The following is a 23,183-nucleotide window of genomic DNA, read 5'->3' as shown; positions in this document are numbered from 1 at the left end:
TAGAGCTGCCGCCCTTAGGATAATATGCGCTTTTTACGTTTATGTTTGGGCCATTTTCTCTCCTCCGATATACGAATTCCTAACAAAATGTCCTTTATGTGAGCCTGAGTCTGTTGTCCAAACATACCTTGAATGTGCTTATTAATGGTTTCACAGTAGTTAGCCAATTTAGGACAGTTCAACCATGTGCGTAGCCAGTCGCCCTTACCGTTGCATTGCCTCCAACATTTGTCTGTGCTGATTAGTTTCATTTTGTATAGCTTGTGAGGGGTGTAATGCCATTGTAGCATTGCCTTATACCATGATTCTCTGACCTGTAGAGAACATGTTCATGTAGGGATGTCTTTCCATAGTGTTTGCCATTCTTCAGTGGATGTCGAAATTCCTGGTGTCTGTTGCCTGTTCTGAGCATATTTCAGGCTGCCTTCTTGGAACTCCTCTTGTAATAGACGATAAAGGTTAGAAATGAGGGATTTCTCTCCTGGATTTCAGAACAGGAATTTGTCAAATGCAGTCTGCGGTCAAAGGGCCTCGGCTTTGTTTGGGGGGAGCCAAAAGCCAATGTTGAACCGGAAAGTATTGGTATCTTTCTAATTGCGTAAGTCCCAGCTCCTTTTTACATTGTTCGAACTGAATAAAGTCTATGCTTTGAAAAAAGTCCTTGATTTTATTGCATTTCATTTCTCTCCATTTAGTAAAGGACCCTTTTTCTAAAGCAGGTTTAAACTGCAGATTATTAAATATTGGTGGGAACGGGGAGGGATATGTAGTGATGTGGTATTGATTGACAGCTCTATCCCATATATTTTCAACCAAGTTAGTAATTTGACTAGCATGCATGTTCATTGGACGATCTTGTTTGGGAATCCAGAGCTGTTCCTCGATATGCGGGCCGCAAATTGCCTTTTCCATTTTGGCCCATATTTTCTCTGTCAATGATGACACCCATTTTTTCATTACCCGTAAGTGTGAAGCCTGATAATATTTAACAAAATTGGGAAGTCCCAGGCCCCCATTAGTTGTTTGAATCATTAGTGTTCTCATTGCTACGCATGGGGTTTTATTCCAAATAAATTTCAAAATCAAACTTTATAACTCCTGAAAGAAAGTTTGCGGTACAGGTGGTGTAGGGAGAGCCTGAAATAGATATAGCACCTTGGGGAGTGTCGACATTTTCACAGCATTTATCCGCCCCAACCAGGAGATTGTTAGTGGGCACCACCGCAACAATAACCGTCAAAGTTCTAACAGGATGGGGGAACATTTGCTTTATATGTCGACTCTAGCAAATTGGTTAGATACACGTCTAGTAGTCTAATTTTATCTTTTTCCCAAGTAAATTTAGTATTTACAGACACCTGGGCTAATTGGGATGGTGTGAGAGACAAATTCACTATTTCGGATTTGGAAAAGTTTATTTTCAGATCCGCCACCTTACCAAAATCTTCTAATTCCTGTGTGACCCCAGTCAATGATTCGACCGGATTTGTAACTGTAACCAACATATCGTCGGTGTATGCCATTAACTTGTGTTTTTCTGTCCCAAATGGCATCCCTTGTATTAGATCTGATTGTCTGATTTTATACAAAAGGGACGATAATGGGCATCCATGCTTTTACCATGACGTAGCGTGATCGGATTGGATACCTGACCATTTATTGACAACCTGATCTTGGGATCTATATAATTCACGCGTATCATGTTCAGGAAGGGAGGACCAAATCCCATAGCCTCTAAGGTTTGAAATAAGAATGACCATTCCACTCTATTAAATGCTTTTTCTGCATCCAATGATAAGAAGAGCGCTGGTTGTCTTTTCGTGCACGTTTTTTCAATCAAATGACAAGCCCTTCTAATGTTGTCATGAGTTTGACGGTTTTGAATAAACTCTGACTGATCAGGGTGGATTAAGGACGGTAAGATATCTACTAATCTGTTAGCTAAATGTTCGTATACATTTTCACGTCGAGGTTAATCAGAGCAATAGGTTGATATGATCCACGTACTGTGGGGTCTTTATTAGATTTTGGAAAGAAAATAATTTTGGGGTTCCTGCATAGCCAGTGTTAGATGGCCCGTTTCTTTAAATGAATTATGTAGCTTTATCAGTCTTTGGGCCAGAATCGAATGATAAGTTTTATAAAATGAGGCAGAATATCCGTCCGGACCTGGAGCCTTATTCATGAGGAGACTACGGATAATGTGTGAGACATCGTCTGTTATTAACTCTTGTTCTAGTTGTTCACGTACCCTGCGATGTAATAGTAGGAAGCTTGAATGAGCATAGATGTGTCTTTTGGGCTATTGGGTAGGGATTGTCGGATTGATATAGTGTGGAGAAGGTTCCATGTCTTAAAATCACTGCAAAAATGGCTGTGTATACAAAATATCGTGTCACAAATGCTGTGGTTTTGCCGCCACAATCATGTAAAGGATGCTGGGGACACCCCCGCAACCCCCGCTCCCCTTAAATAGTATAATGGGGTACACCTTTACCGGGTCAAACCACAGCATTTTTGCCGTGATTTTTTTATACCAGTCACATTTTTTAAAATGTTTTGTGCGTCTATGAGGAAAACCACACATTTTGGGACCTCTGCATAATTTTGCCCCCCTTCTGGACGACACCTCACCAAACTTCACAGAATCAAGCCGAGGGGCCATATACTTGTTTTGCAAAGTTTGGTGAGGATTCGACCAGGGGGGGAGAAGTTATAGGCCACCCAAAAAGTGCTTGTCCTATGGGTTGAGCAAATTAACCATAACTACAGGGCCGCTATCTCAGGCCCCGGTAAAAAAATAAAATAGAAAAAAGGTTATATATATATATATATATATATATATATATATATATATATATATATATATATATAACACAGGTAACTTACAAAGGTAACATTAACCTAAGGGGGAAAGTGCTTCAAACTAAAGAGGAGTACTATTTAAATATAGAAATTAAATGATTGAGAACAGCCCACTGCATGTCTGCCACATTGATTTTAGAACCATAAGGTCAGTAACCTGCAAAAAAGAACAAAGAGTAAAGTAATTCTATTTTATAAGGATAGTATTGCCCAATCCTGAAAGGCCAAGGGATAGCAGATTTGCAGGCCGATTCATGGAATAAATGTGCGCCGAAAATCCCGGCGCAGAGGGGCCAATACGTGCGCTGCGCCGAAAATTAGCGAAAAGCGCAGGGAAACCAGCGCACGTCGATTCATGGAAGTCCGTGCGCAAGAAAAGCAGAGGACGTGCGCTGAAAAAGCGCGCGGCGCAGGCCGGTGCACAGGTCAACCAACGTCGTGCGCCACGGCCACTGCGCTATCACTCCGAGCGCAGCGCACAGCTCTAAAGTAGGCGGAACACAGGGCGGGACACTCGGAATGGGGAATAAAATGGGGCACAACACTCGGAATGGGGAAGAATGTGGGCGGCACGGGGAAAGTTTAGGAGGCAAGTGCGCGGAACGCCCACACGCTCGCATACAACACGTATTCATGGAATAGAATAGGGCAAAAAAGCGCACGCTCAAAGCAGCGCACAGGCACAAACAGGCACAAACACGACCGCCACAAGAAAGCAGGCGGTAGCGTCTCTGCGCCTGCAAGAAATGTGCGCTAAAAGGTGCGCCAACAAATAGCACCTATATACAGACATGATCAATGTCCAATACTGTGGCCCTCCAGGACAAATGACGTACAAAGGGGTACCCACAAACACAGACACGCGCTGAGAGAAAAAATAAACATGTGCGTGTATACCGGGGTGCGCGGGAAGTTGCACACGCGATATGGCCGGGTACGTGGATTTCAGGGGTGCGCGGGAAGTTCCACACGCGATTAGTCAGGGTACGTGGATTGCAGGGGTGCGCGGGAAGTTGCACACGCGATATGGCCGGGTACGTGGATTCCAGGGGTGCGCGGGAAGTTCCACACGCGATTAGTCAGGGTACGTGGATTGCAGGGGTGCGCGGGAAGTTGCACACGCGATATGGCCGGGTACGTGGATTCCAGGGGTGCGCGGGAAGTTCCACACGCGATTAGTCAGGGTACGTGGATTGCAGGGGTGCGCGGGAAGTTGCACACGCGATATGGCCGGGTACGTGGATTTCAGGGGTGCGCGGGAAGTTCCACACGCGATATGGCAGGGTACGTGGATTGCAGGGGTGCGCGGGAAGTTCCACACGCGATATGGCCGGGTACGTGGATTTCAGGGGTGCGCGGGAAGTTCCACACGCGATATGGCCGGGTACGTGGATTTCAGGGGTGCGCGGGAAGTTCCACACGCGATTAGTCAGGGTACGTGGATTTCATGGGTGCGCGGGAAGTTCCACACGCGATATGGCCGGGTACTTGGATTTCAGGGGTGCGCGGGAAGTTCCACACGCGAATTGGCTGTGTGCTCCCAGGCATTACCTGTACACCCTCCACGGCCCCTGCAGGCAGCACACACCACAGGGAACTACCCTGCACACCTGCTCATGTCTCCCACCACCCCCACCCCCCATCCACCAGGGACACCCTCCACCAGGCCCCCACCCATGTCTCCCACCACCCCCACCCCCATCCACCAGGGACACCCTCCACCAGGCCCCCACCCATGTCTCCCACCACCCCCAGCACTGTGGGGAACCTGCCAGCAGGCCCCCACCCATGTCCAACCCATGTCTCCCACCACCCCCACCCCCCATCCACCAGGGGCACCCTCCACCATGCCCCCACCCATGTCTCCCACCACCCCCACCCCCCATCCACCAGGGACACCCTCCACCAGGCCCCCACCCATGTCTCCCACCACCCCCAGCACTGTGGGGAACCTGCCAGCAGGCCCCCACCCATGTCCCCCTGGCCCCAGGTCCTGACGATACACAATCATGGCAGTAATGGCCAGCATACCCAGCACAAACACCCAGGCAAGGATTGCATGCACCCACATAGTGAATGCAATCACATGACACAACCCCAAAGGCAAGTATGCAAAAGAACACATGTCCGTCACACACACATACACAATGGGTGCAAGTGAATGTCAAAACCCATATCATGACATGTAAGAAACCAAAGAGAAAATAACACAAGTGTAAGAAAATATAAAAAGGTATTAAAAACAAAAAATAAGTAAACTAATAAAACATACAACTATGTGGCAAAGTAAATAAAAGGTCCATGTCCGAGAACAAAAATGATAAACCAAAAAACAAAGGATTAAAAAATAAATAGAATTTGTCCAAAGCAAAACCATGTAGTAGGAAATCAAAGAAAAACCATTACGTCATGGTGTAAACAATAAGAAAATAAAAAAATGTATCTCCCAAAAAATAACAATATATACAGGAATGTTCCAGGGTCCATGAGCCCAACACCACAAATGAAACCTAATACTAACTAATAAAAAAAATATGTACAAAAAAGTGGCCATTGTCCGAGCGGTCCAAAATAATAAAAATAAATAAAGGAAACCTAGCACTAACTAACTAAAAAACTATATACAAAGGCAGCGGGCAAGTCCTGCGGCTCACTTGGTGATGCTGGCCAGGGCATCCTCGAACTCCATGTCAATGTCCTGGAGGCGGGACTCTGTCCTGGCCCCGAGGTCTCGCAGGGACAACCCCATGTGCTCACCAAAATCCCTGCGAGCCTCCTCGAGGCACTCAGCCCGCCTCAATGCCCGACGCATGGAGATCTCCGCCCTGGCCATGGCGAGCCGCTCCTCTTCCGCCCGCTGCCGCTCCGCACCTATCTGCTGGCCAAACTCCTCCCACACGGAACACACCGCCATGCCAGGGTTGCCCTGCCCTCCGGCCGATGCCTGCCCCTCTGATCTTGATGGCCCTGAGCCATGATGCCTCCCACGTCGAGCCCGCTGCTGCCTCCGACGCCACTGCCTCTGCCAGCACGACGGCATCCAGGCTGATGGTAACCACCGACGCCGTCGTGCACGTGCCCTGCCCGATGATGCCGGCACATCTTCCATCTGCTGGGGTCCACTTGCTGTGTTGTCCACCCCTGCTGGACCTCCGACTCCCAACTGTGGCAGGGATGGGATCCCCACCGAGCTGGCTGCATTGGTCGGGGCAGGTCCACAGGGGGCCATGGTGGCATCTGGGCCGGAAGACGGCAAGGAGAACGACCGGTGGATAGCCTGCACAGAGGAGGAGAGGGCCGTCAGATTGGCCAACACATGCAGGAACCCCCCGAACATGGCCGATCCCAATTGGGCCACGTCGGCACGGTGCACTTCGTGATGACGTGCGTGCTCCTCCCGGGAAGCACGCACGGCATCACGAATCACAGCCGTGCGCATCGCGACCCCAATCAGGACCTGCTCCACGCGGCCAGGGGTTCCCACGGCCGCAGGTGGAGGGGAGTCAGTTGACATGGACATCCCCTCTACCTGCGGACGGGCCTGGGACAGGGCATCCCTGCTGGTGCATGGTGGTGCACTCACAGGGTCAGGGACAGCGACATGCACAGGCACCTCCACGGTGACCTGTGCTGCCTCCTGCCCCTGGCCCTGGACTGCACCACTTGCACCAGCAGGGATGCTCCCACCAGGCCCTATGTGTGCACCAGTGTCGGCCTCCTCCTCCTCTGTGCAAACCACCAACCTGGATGGCTCCTCACCGTCTCCCGCCGTAGCAGGCCCCTGTGGGGGCTCAGCCACCCCTTCCGCTGCAGCCGTGGGGGCATCCCCGCCGCCTTGCTCCACAGCGCCGTCTCCGCCCTCTTCTTCACTAGCCGCTGCGTAGAGGGAGACTGTCACAAGTGCTGGGAAATAACGGAGATTCCTCCAAATCAGATAAGTCTATGTCCTCCTCCCCTTTCTCCTCACCTGTTTCTTCCAGAAGATTTCCTCGTCTGTAGGACTTGTCTCTTGGTCTTTTCTTCTTTGTGAAGAGATAAGGTCGTCCGCGGGAAGAAGCCACCCTGATTCCCTGATAAACAGGAAAACAGCCGGCCCCGTCCCGAAGATGCCAGGAAGAGAGGAAAAAAGCAGCCGCTTAAAAAAACCTCTCGCCGGATGTTGTTGATAACAAATGCGTGCTGAAGGAGTTGACTGGAGAGTCCGGAGTGCAGGTGAAAGGCAGGAAAGTCTTTCCGACGCTGTCAAACTGTAGTATTTGAAGTTGTAGCATGAGAAGCCCGGGGAACCCGGGAAGGAGGAAAACACACCACTGCCAGATACCGGAACGAGATCCGGAAAACAGGAAGGGATAGAGGAGCCCCGAAAGGCACGGGAAATCAATAGAATGGAGTAAAAAGGCAAAAAAGGAAGGGAAGAAGCAGTAGAAAGAATCACTGCTATTGTTACTGAGTAAACTAGGTAATAGGGAAGTACTGGAAACACAGTAGCACGGCAACAAAGCGAAAGAAACAAGTTGCAACGCACAGAGCCCAGAGAGGGGCGTGGTTAAATACGGAAACAAGAGAAAAGGCTAGACCGATAAACCAGGAAGCGGAAGGAAAAGTAACACAGAAGAAAAAGACTAGACCGCCAAACCAGGAAGTGAAAAGAAAAAACACACGGAACAACTAATGGCGCCGCCAACGCCAAGCCTTCCATAACCGCCAGCGGCCACCAAAGGACGGCGGCATGACAGAGACAAAGGACACAAGCATCAGACTACTGTACAATGGTCCCCTAGACAGGAAGCAATAGCAGATGAGCACCACTGTCAAAGTACACTTCCATCATGTCCCTCCACAACACATGGGTCAGTCCAGGCAAAACACACACAGTAACAGGCATGGTGCATGCCATGCACATTTCCATGCATGTCCAATTGACTCTTGAAACATTCAATGATATGTAACTCACATGCATCATGGCTCATGCATATCACATGCACACACTTCACCTCAGTCACATCCATCTGGCCCCAAACACACCGAACACAGGCGAAACAAGGGTAAGTTGGGTGCGTCACTGAATCTGTGCATTGTCACACACATGTGTCATGCATCCATGGCATGCACAAGTCACAGACACGCAGGTCAGGCACACAGACATGGCTACCATATATGTACCTGGCATCAGCACCCATCCTTCACCCCCATCCATGTCCAGGTACAGAGACTGGCATGCTCTCATGTCCTAAATCTGCATAGGGCTCCCCATGCCGCATTTCAACACATGCAACAACCATGTGGGTCACACATCACTGGTCGCACATGCATTACCATGATGTCCCTGCACACATACATGCATACATGGCCCATGGCACACATACAGGCAAGTATCATAGAACCAGCACACCGCAACATGCCCTGTCTCACACAGTAATGCTTGCACACTTACCGCTCAACTCCAGACGGGCCTCCCTCTCAAGGACCTGGGCGTGGAGCGCTGGGCGTACGCGTTCCAGGACCCTCTTCTGGATGGAACTCATGCGGCCCCGGCCCCCCTCCACGAGGCGCCGGGCCTTCACAAGGGTCCTGGACCTCAAGTCCTCCCAGCGCTTCTTGATCTTCTGGACGTTGCGGGTTGCCACCCCCTCCGCGTTGATGGCAACCACACAGTCGGCCCAGATCCTCTCCCGTCCTTCCTTGCTGGCGCGGGACGATCCAAAGAGGGCATCATACTGCCCCAGGACATGCTCCACCAGGACACCAACTTCGGTGGCAGTGAAGCTGGTGCCCCTCTGCCCCTCTGGCCTGGGGTTGCCACTGGTGCCAGATGTGGAAGTGCCCGACATGGCAACCCCAGAGGCAGGTGTGGGTGGGCAACTGGGTCCTGGGGCTGGGCTGTGGAGCGATGTAATCCCAGTTGGGAGTCTTCAGTTCCAGCAGGGGTGGACACAGCAACTGGACCCCTGCAGATGGCTGATGTGCAGGCACCAAATGGCAGGGCACGGTGGCAGCAGGCAGGCAGGCAGGCAGGCAGCAGCAGATAGCACGTGGGAGGCTGCTCAGGGCACTGGGGGGGCAGTAACTCGGCCTTCTGGGCAGGAGCGTGGTGTTCCGTGTGTTTTCGGGTGGCCAGCTTGATACGGAGTGATTTGGCACGTGAAATTCCTGCACGTCAGCGTGAAATCCGAGGAAAGGCCCTTAGCGCGTAAGTGCGTCAGCACGCATACGCGATTCTATTGGACCAGAGTCCCTCAGCGCGTAAGCGCGTCTGACGTGATCCGCACGGGCGTTCCCCACTCAGCACGTGATGACGGAGCACACGTGGAAATACTGCACGTCAGAGTGTCATCGCGTGTAATTGGCCAAAAGTGCGCGTACACGCCATTGGCCTATGTACGTGTATTTCAGGGGTGCGCGGGCACTTACACACGCAAGTACGTCAGCGCACCTGTATGCCTGCTGCGTGGGAATTTCCACACGCTATTGGAGTGGGAACTAGATTCCAGGGGTGCGAGGGTCACACGCTCGCCTAGAACACGCGCAAAGCATTAATTTGCGCACTTTTCAATAAACAAGCCAGATGCCAGGATGAACATACCGTTCCTAGCAGCAGTGGCAGTGGGCTACCAAAGGAGGAGGAGGAGGAGAGTCAGGGCCAGAATATTCACACCCAGAACCAGCCTATTCGGGATGCCTGATGACCAGGTGTATGGGAGGTACAGGTTTCCAGCACACATCATACTGGACCTGGTCAGTGAGTGGGAGGATGACCTCACATCACCCACCCTGTGCTCCCAAGCACTCAGCCCCCTGCAGAAGGTCCTGAATGTACTGCACTTCTTGGCCACTGGATCCTTTCAGCGGACAAGTGCCATAGTGGGTGGTGTGTCACAGGCCACGCAGTCACGCTGCCTACACCAGGTCTTGAACATCATCACTGCACGGCCATCAGTCCGCAGGCACATATATCTCCCCAGGACTCATGCAGAAAGGCGGACGTGCATCCAGGAATTCTATGGTGTGGCTCAATTCCCCAAAGTGCTTGGTGCAATTGACTGCACACATGTGGCTCTACGTCCACCCAGGGCAACAGAGCACATCTATAGAAACCGCAAGCACTGGCATTCCATCAACGTGCAAGTTGTATGCAATGCCAAGGTAATAATCACATCAGTATATGCCAACTATCCCGGGTCCACCCACGACAGCTTCATCTACAGAATGTCTACCCTATGCCGGGACCTAGAGGCTGGCCAGCATGGAGATACATGGCTGCTTGGTGAGCATGAATGCCACTGCACATGCATGCATGTCAGATACTGGGTCATGACACAACACCACTAATGATACCCATCACCACCTCCGCAGGGGACAGTGCCTACCCTATCAGCCCCCACATGATGACCCCAATCCGGAACCCCACCACGCCACCCGAGGTAAGGTACAACACAGCCCACATTGCAACACGGGGCATAGTGGAGCGCACATTCGGAGTGCTGAAGTCACGCTTTCGCTCCCTTGACCGTTCTGGCGGGCAGCTGTTATATGCTCCCCGAATAGTGTGCAGGATCATAGTGGCAGCATGTGTCCTGCACAACGTTGCAACACGCCGGGGCCTGCCCGTGGACATGGTGGTGCCCCCACATCCACAACCACATGCACGCCCGCTGCGCATGGGAGGGGAAAGGGCACGGGGGGAGGCAGCCCGTACGCAACTGGTGGCCAACTTCTTCACCTAGGAATCACAGTGCTGGCTAGTGCACACTGCTCTGGCACATACCATCTGACAATCAATGATGACACTACCTGACAATGTCACAAAATTACTTGACAATAAACTGTCAGATACACATCAGCCTGAGATTGTTAACATGGAAGTGTCACTATGTGTGCACCCCTACCTACACATACACCAGCAATGCATCACAACGAAAAGACACAACTCCATCAATCAAATATGCATTGCCACAGGCGATTCACTACATGACAACATTGCCATGTCACCCATTCCCTTCACAGTCCCGCCACTGAGGACACCATGTCATGGTATGTGAGAGCAAACAAACTGGCCATCACAACATGACACCGGTGTCACAAATAGCAGTGCCCCAAATGGTACATAGCCGCACTTGAACAGCTAACCGCGCTGGAGCCACTACTACACACCTGTGTAAGAGTAATTTCAATCAAATTACACACCAACCCACCCTGAAGCCCACCCAAACAAGACACAATGCATGTAATCAATGGTAGTCTCAATACCTGATTCTGCTGGTATGTCCTCACCGTCCAGATGTACAGTGATGGCGCCACGCAAAAGTGTCAGTGCACATCTACCGACATGTAGTCTGACTCCAGAGAGTATGCCCGTGTGAAGAACTGTGTGAAATACCTGCAAAACATGAGCAACATATGTAAGTAGAGGCACATATCAAACCATCATGCATAGTTAGGTGCAACAACAATGTACACTATGAATGTCTACACAGTATTGACTATGGACTGGCCAACAGCTCATGGGAGTCCAATGTCACCGTGTAATTTGCTGTCACTTGGGCACACCCTTTGCAAGCCCATGGAAACGGAAGCAGGAGGGGTGTGGATGTCTGGTACCCAAGCATCGAAACCAAACTCAGGACAAGCCTGCATGTGCCCAGCCACAATACAGTGTATGCCCAGGTACCCACACAAGGCAACACTCTTGAAAAAGAAAAAAAAATTGAGAAAAAATGGCCATGAAAGGGCCGGCGGGGGGGGGGGGCACCTATGAGGTCCGAGGACAGGATGCACGCCACAATCCACCTGTGTGGATCATGGGAAAATAAAACACCCCATAGGCTCGTGGCCCACACGGCTACTCTGTTGTGGGAGATGAGTCGCTATCGCTCTGGCCAGACCCTGCAGCTGACTCAGGAGGTGGGGGAGCTGCCTCAGAAGATGGTGTGACAATGGGAGGCAGCCCACGCAAAGCAAGAGTTTGCTCCTCCATGGCTGCAAGCAGGCGGGTCTGGTAGTTCTGGTTCTGGGTTATAATCATGCGGAGGTCCCCATGCAGTAACTTCCGGGATGACCTGACCTCCGCACGAGTTGCCTGCATCTCGGCCGAGAGCGTCCGTGTCAGACGCTCCAGCTGCTCCTCTGTCCTTCTATGGGATGAAGCCTCAAGCTCTAACAGGGTCGACCTGAGGTGATGGAATTCTTCCCTCAGGCCTTCCCTGTGGCGCTGGGACTCCATGGAAAGTGATTCCCGCAGAGTCGCCAGTGCCGCCCGCCTGTCCATGTTGGACGCCAACATGTCCTCCCTGTGTGCCTGGCAGATGGACTCTGTAGCCTGCTCCAGTCGCTCCATCAGCCTTTCTGGGGGGACAATGGAAGTGGCCACCCTATCCATGGCCTGTGCAATCATCTCGGATGATGCTGCCTGTTGGGTGGCCATACCGTAGATGGATTGCTCCCAAGCGGTATTGCCAGGTGGCATACGGCCACCACGTTGACGGGCACCACACCTGCCTGGGGCAAGGCGGACTGCGCCTTGCTGTGCCGGCAAGGCCTCAGGCTGCAGGACTGCATTCCCTCTCTGATCTGCAGCCCCAGGAACAGGATCAGAGATTGTGTGGTGTGGCCCTGCATCCGTAACCACCGGAGGCTGAGCTGCCGACACTGACATCCCCATTGAGGGCAATGGCCCGGCTGCAGGTGGGTCGGACAGAGGAGATTCTCTCCCAAGAACACTCACCTGCGACTGCACATAGGTGTCATCCTCCGAGTCTACACCTGAATACTGCTCGGGGGAGGAACCCCCAGAGACACCCCTCGACAGCACGACCTGCAGCACTTGTGGGTTTTCACCCACAAACACACCACGTCCCTCACTTGTGGAAGGTCGGCCCGGGTTGCCCTCCTGGGACGGCTCAACCACCACATCCCCAGCATCAACAAGTGCTTCGTCCCCTGCAAAGACATGAAAGAGAAAAATGGAAACAGGCATTAGCACCATGGCATACAACAAGGGCTGATGAACAACAGAGGCAGTAGTTCTACGACACATGTCCCACATGACTGGGAGACCTCCTATGCATTCACCATCACTGGGTCTGTAGGGGAGGCTCAGGGCATACAATGTACAGATTGGAGAGCAACGCCTGCTCACCATGCTGCCTAGCACTGCCATCACACATTGGCCGGTGATTGCCATGTCAAAGGCACATGCCATCACACACATGGCATGTGACATAGCCACCAAGTGAAGAGGGAGAGGAGGGCAACTTTTTTGGATTTCAACCACTCTGGTCCTGACATTGCATCATCACATCAATAAGTTAACATGTTGTACATGGATCTGCTAGTCCCAATTGGCCACGATGCACAGTGCCTTGTCTACATCAACAAAATGCAGTAAACAATGAGATTCCACCTCCCCATCACCTGTAAAGGAATCATATAGCATTCGTGAAGCACCGGTCCAGAAATGTATGAAGGTACAGCGGAGCACTGAGGGGTGGTGGGGCAGAAGGGGATGCCAGTCAACAATCCTACTGGTGCTGGTGTCATTCATGTCACGCAAGTGCAGGGGTGGGTGGCACAATGAAGTGCAAGGGGAAGTGGCGGCTGGAAGTGCTGTACAAGGTAAGTAGGACTTAACGTCAAGGGCAGATGGTGTTAGGCGCAGACAAGTGCTGGGGGGGGTGGCCTATAGGGGTACAGAGACAATCATGCAGTGCTGTGGGCTCGGAGGGGACAGGGGAGGTACACACTGCATCTGGCTCGGCAAGGTCCTTGCAGATTTCTATGTGTCCTGCAGAGTTGTCACATGCCGCAGATATGTGCCCTTGGATTGGGGATCTCATCTTGGTGAAAAGGGTGAGGCGCTATTGCCTTTGGAGCATGTGGCAGGCCAGTTTGCCAGAGGGTGAGCATGATGCAGGACATTCCCTCTCTGCCACCCGGCACCTGTGGTTTGGGTTCACAAGATCCGAGTCATGCCAGGACTCTGCATTGGCATGGGGCTTCAGACAGGTGGTCATGACCGTGGCAAAGACATCCAGTGTACCTGACATAGAGTGGAGCATGGAGTGGGCCCTGTCAGGATGGGAGTGAGCCTAAGGGGGAGCTGGATGGGGGGGAGATTTTGGCAGCATAAGCCTCGACTGACACACACTTCATGGGTTGGAATACCAAGAAGGTGTGTGACAGTGGTGAGGGTGGCTTTGCCTGTGGGGTGGTGAGGGTGAGCTGGGAGGAGAGGAGAATGTGATCACTCCAGGAGAGAGGAGTGCAGAGATGGACGGAGAGGGGAAAGTCAGATGAGATCAGAGCATCAAGAGTGTGCCCTGCAGAATGAGTAGGGACAGACGGGAGTCTAGAGGGTGAGAGGGAGTTGCTGAGGTCACAGAAAGGTCACGTGGGGGGGTCAACAAGCATGCAGGTGGATGCGTACAGCACCAAGGAAGAGGATTTCTGTGTCTGGGGACATGAGTGAGGAGGAGAGGTGAGGACACTCAGAAAGGAAGTAGTACATTTGACCAGTTTTCCCAGACACAGTACGCACAGTTTGTGAATGTCAAGGTGTGGTAGAGAGAGACGTCACACAAGCCATTCCAGAGTGGAGTAGGTCTAAGTAGGAGTGACAGTGGCAGGAATACCCTCAGGGAAGCCAAGGGCACACCCCCCCTGCACAGTAGTGGCGGGCCAAGGAGAGGATCTCCTGAACATCAGGTAGGAGTGTGTGAAGGATGCAGACAGAGCTGGCCGTCAGACATGTTTCCATGAGACCAAGGATGTCAAGGTGCATAACCTCATGTAAGTGACAGATATCGGAGGAATGCCTGATGCAGCCGCAGTGAAAGGAGTGTAATTGTGGAGGAGGTTGACAGCCTTGTAGGACTTACGGGGAGTGCTAGAGATCAGAGGTGCAGCATGTGTAGGAGTTGGAGTGGGAGGCGGAGAAGGATCATGGGAGGGTGCAGGGAGGCAGTGCAGGATTGATGAGGAGAGAGGAGGGGGGACAGCAGGAGAGGAAAGGAAGTTGATGAGATGTGGGTAGCATTTCTCAAGGAGAATGAGGTTGGCCTAAGGGCCTTGGACTGAGATGCTCCCATTACCATACACATCAATTGTGGCCTCTGAGGATTGGAAGGAGGCCAGGAGTACACCCCAACGGGTCCCACCATTGATGGTGGAAGAGGAGCAAGGAGAGAGGACAGGGACCATGTGAAGGGTCTATGGGACAGGCAAAGGCATGTATGAGCAGATGTCAGTGAGAGTTAGCTTTGAGTAGGCTCAGATGCACTTGTCAGCAATAGGGTGGGTCGCATTGGAGGGCAGGGTGCCCTCATTTGACTGTTAGCAAGCAGGTGTCGTGAGTAGGGCACGATGGTCTGAACTGTAGAAGTCAGGGAAGATAGACCATGAAGAGCAGCATGGAGTGTGAGGGAATGGGGCTCGAAACCAGACGGTACCAAAGCACACAGGTAGGAGGTGGATGTCAAGGCAACATCCACAGTATGACAGCATGTTGGTTGGCATTTATATACAGAGGACGCATTAGCATGTGGTATCATTGCATGTCAGGCATGTGAAGATGAAACTTGAATGGCTGGGGGAAAGTATAGGAATGGTATGTAAGACATCAGATGAATAGACAGGGGAGTATGAGCAACAATGTAGTGACAAAATGACTATTCAAGGGCAACTTCCATGGTGTAGGGCCATATGTGCACTGTTGCCAGTAGGGATAGTGCTGTGGGCAGATGGTGTTGCACTGAACATACTGGATGAGGCACATGGGTGCCACTATCAACTCTGCCACACACCCCCTTGACAGGCACCCAACATGAATGCTTCACACACACACCATGCACATGGATAATACACACATGCATGTGCACTCACCGGATGATGCCTCGTAATCAGGGAGATCTCCCACACCTTGGAGTTGTCCCTCGGTGACGTAGGATCCAGCTACGGACTCGTGTGGTGTGAGTTCTATTTCCTGTGCTGGGGACCTCCAGTCACCAAGGTTGCGGCATGACTTGAGGCCAGCTTATCCTTTGCCCTGCGCTTAAGGTCATTCCAGCGCTTCTGGCAATCACTAGCTGTGCGCCTCACTACTCCAAGGGCACTTATTCTGTCAGCAATGGTCTGCCAGTGTGCCTGGCGTCTGGCATGTGTGGTCTTGGACCCTGCAACGATGACCATTTCCCTATCATGATCTGACACATACTGAACAAGTGCATTCAGTTCGGCGTCTGTGAAGCTTGGCTTCCTTGATGGGCCGGACTGTGCAGCCGTGCCTGGGGCATCAGCCTGTGCCGGACGTGCACTCTTCCTCTTGCGCTTGGAAGGGGGTGGGGATCCAGAGTGTCCTACGCCGCTGTGGACACTAGGGGCAGGAGCCGTGGTGGACTCAGTACTGGGTGTGTGGGATTGCACACTCAGCATGGGAGTAGGTGCAGGCATTGGGGGTAGAGGGATGGGGTCAGGCCTGATCTGAGGTGCATGAACTAGGACCGACACAGTCTTGGCAGGGTGTATGAGAGGTGGGGTGGATGGAGCCACACCCTGGCTACGGGGGCCAGCAGATGACCTATCTGGCATAGATGCGCGTGCCCTGATGACACCAATGTGCACCGGTGCACGTGCAGTGGACCTGCTGACCTGGATGTCAGCGATGGGATCACCCTCGGACAGGTCTGGTGCCACAATGGGCTGGTCCGACAAGGGCTGATCAGGGTTGGTATCAGCCACATGACCCTCAACTGGGGGGGGGGGGCATGGGTGTCCCTGACTGGTCCTCCAGACTGGGGGGGACAGGGGCACCCTGCAAGTCACAACCACGTCCCCTAGTGGATCCTCCACGGCCACCACGTGTGGCTCGGCCACCTTTGCCACCCTTACGGCTTGCACGCCTCCCAACCATGGCACTGATGTTATTGTGCGTATGGGAGTCGGTGTGCACAATTGTCCTGGGCAATTGGGTGTCAAAGGGGTTGGGTACCAGATGGTATTCGTACCCTAGTGCAGTGGCAAGGCTATATGACACCCCTGGGGAAAGATGACGGGTCACGCAACGCACAGGCACCCCAAAAAAGTTAAGGAACGTGCACAATACCCCTCCTAGACCACGTGTGCTGATGGAAAACCCTGCACTACGCTGTGGCATCCAGTAACACAAAAATGAACGTATGCGTGTCACACGCAGCCTAGAATGACCTCTGAAGGGGTAGGCTACACACGGGGCAAGCACAGAAGTTAGATACGTGCGTGACTCACCGTCTGCCAGGTAAAAGAGCGTGAAAAATGAGCGCGTTTGGTTGGCAACACCCCCGCCAAAAGAAGATGTGTACGCTGTCTGAGGAGACAGGACAACAGTAGAAGGGGACACTGTTTGAGGGAACAGGCCCAGGTAAACCAGTACAAGAGGAAAAAGAGAAAATAGCTGTCAGAGGTAACAGGGAGTACGAACTGGAAACGCCGTGAAGTAAATCGCGTGTGAAACGACAAGAAGTACAGAATTCACCCACTCGCTCTCCACGAAAAGCACGTACAAGGAAATGGTGTTCTACACTACCTTATATACAGGCCCACACGTACAGCGTCACTTACGGCGTGTACGTGCTTGGCCCATGTTCACCAATCACACGCTTTGTCACTTCTGCGTGTGGATCCTTTTTCACCAATCACACGCTTTGACACTCCTGCGTGTAGCTCACTTTTCACCAATCACACGCTTTGTCACTCCTGCGTGTAGATCCATTTTCACCAATCACACGCTTTGTCACTCCTGCGTGTAGATCCATTTTCACCAATCACACGCTTTGACACTGCACGTGCAGGTAACTATAGACGCACATATGCTGGTGACGGGTTTTCGCGCGATTCGCTGAGTGTGGGATTTTCACGTGCAAAATCACTCCCTATCAGGCTGTCCACGCGTTCAAACACGAAAGACCACGCTCCTGGCCAGGAGGCCAAATTACAGTCCCCCAGAGCCCTGAGCACGCTCCCACCTGCCATCTGCTGCTGCCTGACTGCCTGCTGGCCACGTGCCCCACAGTGCTGGTGGGTGGGGGTGGTGGGAGACATGGGTGGGGGCCTGCTGGCAGGTGCCCCTGCACTGCTGGGGGTTGGGGGTGGTGGGAGACATGGGTGGGGGCCTGGTGGAGGGTGCCCCTGGTGGATGGGGGGTGGGGGTGGTGGGAGACATGGGTGGGGGCCTGCTGGCAGGTGCCTCTGCACTGCTGGGGGGTGGGGGTGGTGGGAGACATGGGTGGGGGCCTGGTGGAGGGTGCCCCTGGTGGATGGGGGTGCAGGGGGACATGATCAGGTGTGCAGGGTAGTCCCCTGTTTTGTGGGCTGCCTGCAGGGGCCGTGGAGGGTGTACAGGGTACACCTGTGAGGGCCCACCCAGCCTATTCGCGTGTGATAATTCCCACGCACCCCTGTAATACACGTACCCTGGCCAATCGCGTGTTGAACTTCCCGCTACCCCTGTAATACACGCACCCTGGCTGTTCGCGTGTGATAATTCCCGCGTACCCCTGTAATACACGTTCCCTGGCCTATCGCGTGTTCTACTTCACGCGTACCCCTGTAATACACGTTCCCTGGCCTATCGCGTGTTCTACTTCACGCGTACCCCTGTAATACACGTTCCCTGGCTGTTCGCGTGTGATAATTCCCGTGTACCCCTGTAATTCACGTTCCCTGGGCAATCGCGTGTTGTACTTCACGCGTACCCCTGTAATACACGTACCCTGCCTAGTCGCGTGTAGAACTTCCCGCGTACTCCTGATTTGAAGATTGCCCGCTTTGCTTTCCTTGTTTGCCTGCCCTGTGAAGTGGTCCAGGGTTAGCGCAGCCCTTAGCGATGATTTAGCGATTTTGATGGCTTTTCCGTGCGCGAGGGCGTTCTTGGGGGCGTTACTGGCGCTGCTGCAGGCTCGCTGCGATTCTCTGCGCCACGGCTGGTTTGGGAGCATGAAATCCATGAATACGCTGTGCGCGGAAATCAGTTTTAGCGCACGTGCCTGGCGCAGACTATCGCAGGCGCACGCTGTGCGCCAGCTTCGTGCGCTACTTGTGCGCTGGATTCTATGAATTACCCTGTATGTGTTTTACGTTAACTGCCGTCAATTCTGTTGGGGGCATATAAACCCTAGCAGAGAACTACAATTTGTTGTCTGTCCCCCTTTTCTAACCAACTGCCATCGTGCCTTGGCAGATAGGGCGATGAGCAGTGGGTGTGTCCAAAGCAAGCCCAGCCTAGGCCAAGATGGGGGTTGGGTTACCTCCCTTAACTCTGCATGTATGGTTGCAGACAAATGTACTTATTAGTGGATCTGTGCAAACTATGGCACATACACCTAACTGAAAAATCATAATCTTGTGATACTTCAGGAAGTAGGAATCTGTTAATCTCAAGATTTTTTTTTAAATCAATGCCATGTATATTGAGCAATACATGTATCAAGCCACCTTTCTAGATAAACTCATGGTTATCTTTGCTTTTTTCACTTTTCACTACCAGGTCAGCAGTCAAACATGGATTTGATAGTTCTAAACTCATAACTGTAACTGCCCAGGTAATAGAGCTGTTGTTCTTAACAGAATCCTGGCTTAAAGATGATTATCGGCTGATTAAGTCGGCTATGGTTCATTCTAGCTTTAAAATAACTAAGGATACTTTCAAGGAGGTGGATTCTCAGTTATTGCAGCTGTTAAAATCCAGGAAATACATTTGGCTTTTTCATCTGTACCAAAATGTGACTCAGGCTTCTCTGCTTTACTATTTTCCACTCTCAGACCTTGGCATTTTACTGATCTATCCACCCCCAAAAAAAACCCTACTTTGGTTGAGCACATGGAAGATCGCATAGCAGAGCTTTCAATGATCCATAAAAAATCATTGTCCTAAGTAATGTTTAATCTTCGAACAGATCACTCAATCCAGCATAGGTAGAAACCTTTTTAGAAGGACGGAACATCTCCATTTTATCCCTAGAATAGCTGGAGCCACCCAGAAAGGAGGTCAAACATTGGACATTTTATTTGGCCGGATGACATTTTGGAATTTAAACCTCAAACTCCCTTTACCTTGTTTGCTCTCTATGCTGCGTTTTTGCACACAGAGAGGAAAACGTGTCTTTATAAGAGCACAGGGTTGGTAAAATCGCAAAACATTGGCCGTCGCTGGATTTTCGCAAGGAGTCATTCATTTAGTCAATTTGTCAGTGAATTTGATCATGCATTGAAAAGACCCACAGACAATCTGCTACAATACATAGACAGTGGAAGTACAGCCCAAATAGCTTTGGTTGTCACTTATCACCAAGCATTAACACAGTGGAACAGAATTGTTATGGATATACAACCAGTACTTAGCAAATATGATGAGCTGGAAGACATTTTCAATGCGTCCCCCTTAATTGCATTCAAGCAAGCGAGAAATCTAGTACTGCCCTTGAACAGAAGTGCATTTTCGCAAGATGAAGAACAAGAGATGCAAAACATGCCCACCAATCTGTACCGAATCTGCAGTAACAACCCCCACAGAACAGAACAATACAAATCCAAGGGACATACAACTGAAAATCATCCAATGTTGTATATTTGAGCCAATGTAAAAAAAAGGCCTGCTAAAAAGCAACGTAGGTCAGGCCTCCCAGGAATACAGGAAAGAATGAATCTACAAATTCTACATAGATAATCCATCTAGAACAACAAAACAGAAACACTTGCGGTTCTCCACTTCCCACAGGATGGGCGCACCGCACTGAGTTTGCTGGTGATGGCATTGAAAGGTGGGCTCTATAAAATACGACACAGAAGAACATGGGAGCTCAGGTTCCTCGAGATGTTCAAGCTCAAAAATGGAGGGTTAACAAATTTATGACACCGTATGGTCACCTTTGAACCCTGGAGAAAGAGGAAAACCAAATCAACAGCATCAGAATACAACCAGGATATGTATGTGTACTGCTGTGTGACTCTCGAACACTATCATTAATGAGTGAGGACACATTACATCAACAATGCCAAATTTTGGAGTCTGCACTCAATTGGTTGGCACCCATCTGTTCTCAAGCATGGGGCAAACTGAGACAGTACTGTATATTGCATCTTTCCTACACTGGTAATGTATCTTGTGTTCGTCACTTTGTATGCTAGTCTCTAATCAAGGAACTGTAGTTAAATCACTGTACCCCCACCAAGATTGTTTGCAGTTATGGAACTTTATGCATACCTATGAACATCGTGAGGCTATGCAAAACAACACACACTACGTTTTTTAAAATGTATTTTATTGGCATTTCAATTTTCATAAACAATGAACATCTTCCCAACCCTAATTAGAACCCACTCCTTACCCTCTCTCCCCCCCCACGCAACCGCTTGCAAATTGTAATCAGCTTGTAAGAATTGCAGTACCATTCCCCATTGTTTTGTAAAAGCCTGTTGCACACCCTGGATACTATATGTCAACCACTCTAATGCAACAAAATTCCAAAGCTTCATAAACCAGTTATGAACATGTGGGGGATCTTTATCTTTCCAATGTTGGACAATCACCACTAGAGCTGCCGCCCTTAGGATAATATGCGCTTTTTACGTTTATGTTTGGGCCATTTTCTCTCCTCCGATATACGAATTCCTAACAAAATGTCCTTTATGTGAGCCTGAGTCTGTTGTCCAAACATACCTTGAATGTGCTTATTAATGGTTTCACAGTGGTTAGCCAATTTAGGACAGTTCAACCATGTGCGTAGCCAGTCGCCCTTACCGTTGCATTGCCTCCAACATTTGTCTGTGCTGATTAGTTTCATTTTGTATAGCTTGTGAGGGGTGTAATGCCATTGTAGCATTGCCTTATACCATGATTCTCTGACCTGTAGAGAACATGTTCATGTAGGGATGTCTTTCCATAGTGTTTGCCATTCTTCAGTTGATGTCGAAATTCCTGGTGTCTGTTGCCTGTTCTGAGCACATTTCAGGCTGCCTTCTTGGAACTCCTCTTGTAATAGACGATAAAGGTTAGAAATGAGGGATTTCTCTCCTGGATTTCAGATCAGGAATTTGTCAAATGCAGTCTGCGGTCAAAGGGCCTCAGCTTTGTTTGGGGGGAGCCAAAAGCCAATGTTGAACCAGAAAGTATTGGTATCTATCTAATTGCGTAAGTCCCAGCTCCTTTTTACATTGTTCGAACTGAATAAAGTCTATGCTTTGAAACAAGTCCTTAATTTTATTGCATTTCATTTCTCTCCATTTAGTAAAGGACCCTTTTTCTAAAGCAGGTTTAAACTGCAGATTATTAAATATTGGTGGGAACGGGGAGGGATATGTAGTGATGTGGTATTGATTGACAGCTCTATCCCATATATTTTCAACCAAGTTAGTAATTTGACTAGCATGCATGTTCATTGGACGATCTTGTTTGGGAAGCCAGACCTGTTCCTCGATATGCGGGCCGCAAATTGCCTTTTCCATTTTGGCCCATATTTTCTCTGTCGATGATGACACCCATTTTTTCATTACCCGTAAGTGTGAAGCCTGATAATATTTAACAAAATTGGGAAGTCCCAGGCCCCCCTTAGTTGTTTGAATCATTAGTGTTCTCATTGCTACGCATGGGGTTTTATTCCAAATAAATTTCAAAATCAAACTTTATAACTCCTGAAAGAAAGTTTGCGGTACAGGTGTAGGGAGAGCCTGAAATAGATATAGCACCTTGGGGAGTGTCGACATTTTCACAGCATTTATCCGCCCCAACCAGGAGATTGTTAGTGGGCACCACCGCAACAATAAACGTCAAAGTTCTAACAGGATGGGGGAACATTTGCTTTATATGTCGACTCTAGCAAATTGGTTAGATACACGTATAGTAGTCTAATTTTATCTTTTTCCCAAGTAAATTTAGTATTTACAGACACCTGGGCTAATTGGGATGGTGTGAGAGACAAATTCATTATTTCGCATTTGGAAAAGTTTATTTTCAGACCCGTCACTTTACCGAAATCTTCTAATTCCTGTGTGACCCCAGTCAATGATTCGACCGGATTTGTAACTGTAACCAACATATCGTCGGTGTATGCCATTAACTTGTGATTTTCTGTCCCAAATGGCATCCCTTGTATTAGATCTGATTGTCTGATTTTATACAAAAGGGACGATAATGGGCATCCATGCTTTTACCACGACGTAGCGTGATCGGATTGGATACCTGACCATTTATTGACAACCTGATCTTGGGATCTATATAATTCACGCGTATCATGTTCAGGAAGGGAGGACCAAATCCCATAGCCTCTAAGGTTTGAAATAAGAATGACCATTCC

General features: G+C 50.5%; 1 protein-coding gene across 2 annotated transcripts in view; it reads left to right on the top strand.

Moving 5' to 3' along the window:
• USHBP1 (USH1 protein network component harmonin binding protein 1) overlaps positions 1-23,183 on the top strand; it is a 289,807-nt gene that overhangs the window by 159,828 nt on the left and 106,796 nt on the right. The gene's annotated exons all lie outside the window — the stretch shown is intronic.

This window comes from Ambystoma mexicanum, chromosome 1p (genome assembly GCF_040938575.1).
Source record: "Ambystoma mexicanum isolate Mex_15411 chromosome 1p, UKY_AmexF1_1, whole genome shotgun sequence".
Taxonomy (NCBI): Eukaryota; Metazoa; Chordata; class Amphibia; order Caudata; family Ambystomatidae; genus Ambystoma; species Ambystoma mexicanum.
The sequence above is the reverse complement of the archived record's forward strand: the minus strand, read 5'-3'. Positions and strand labels throughout refer to the sequence as shown.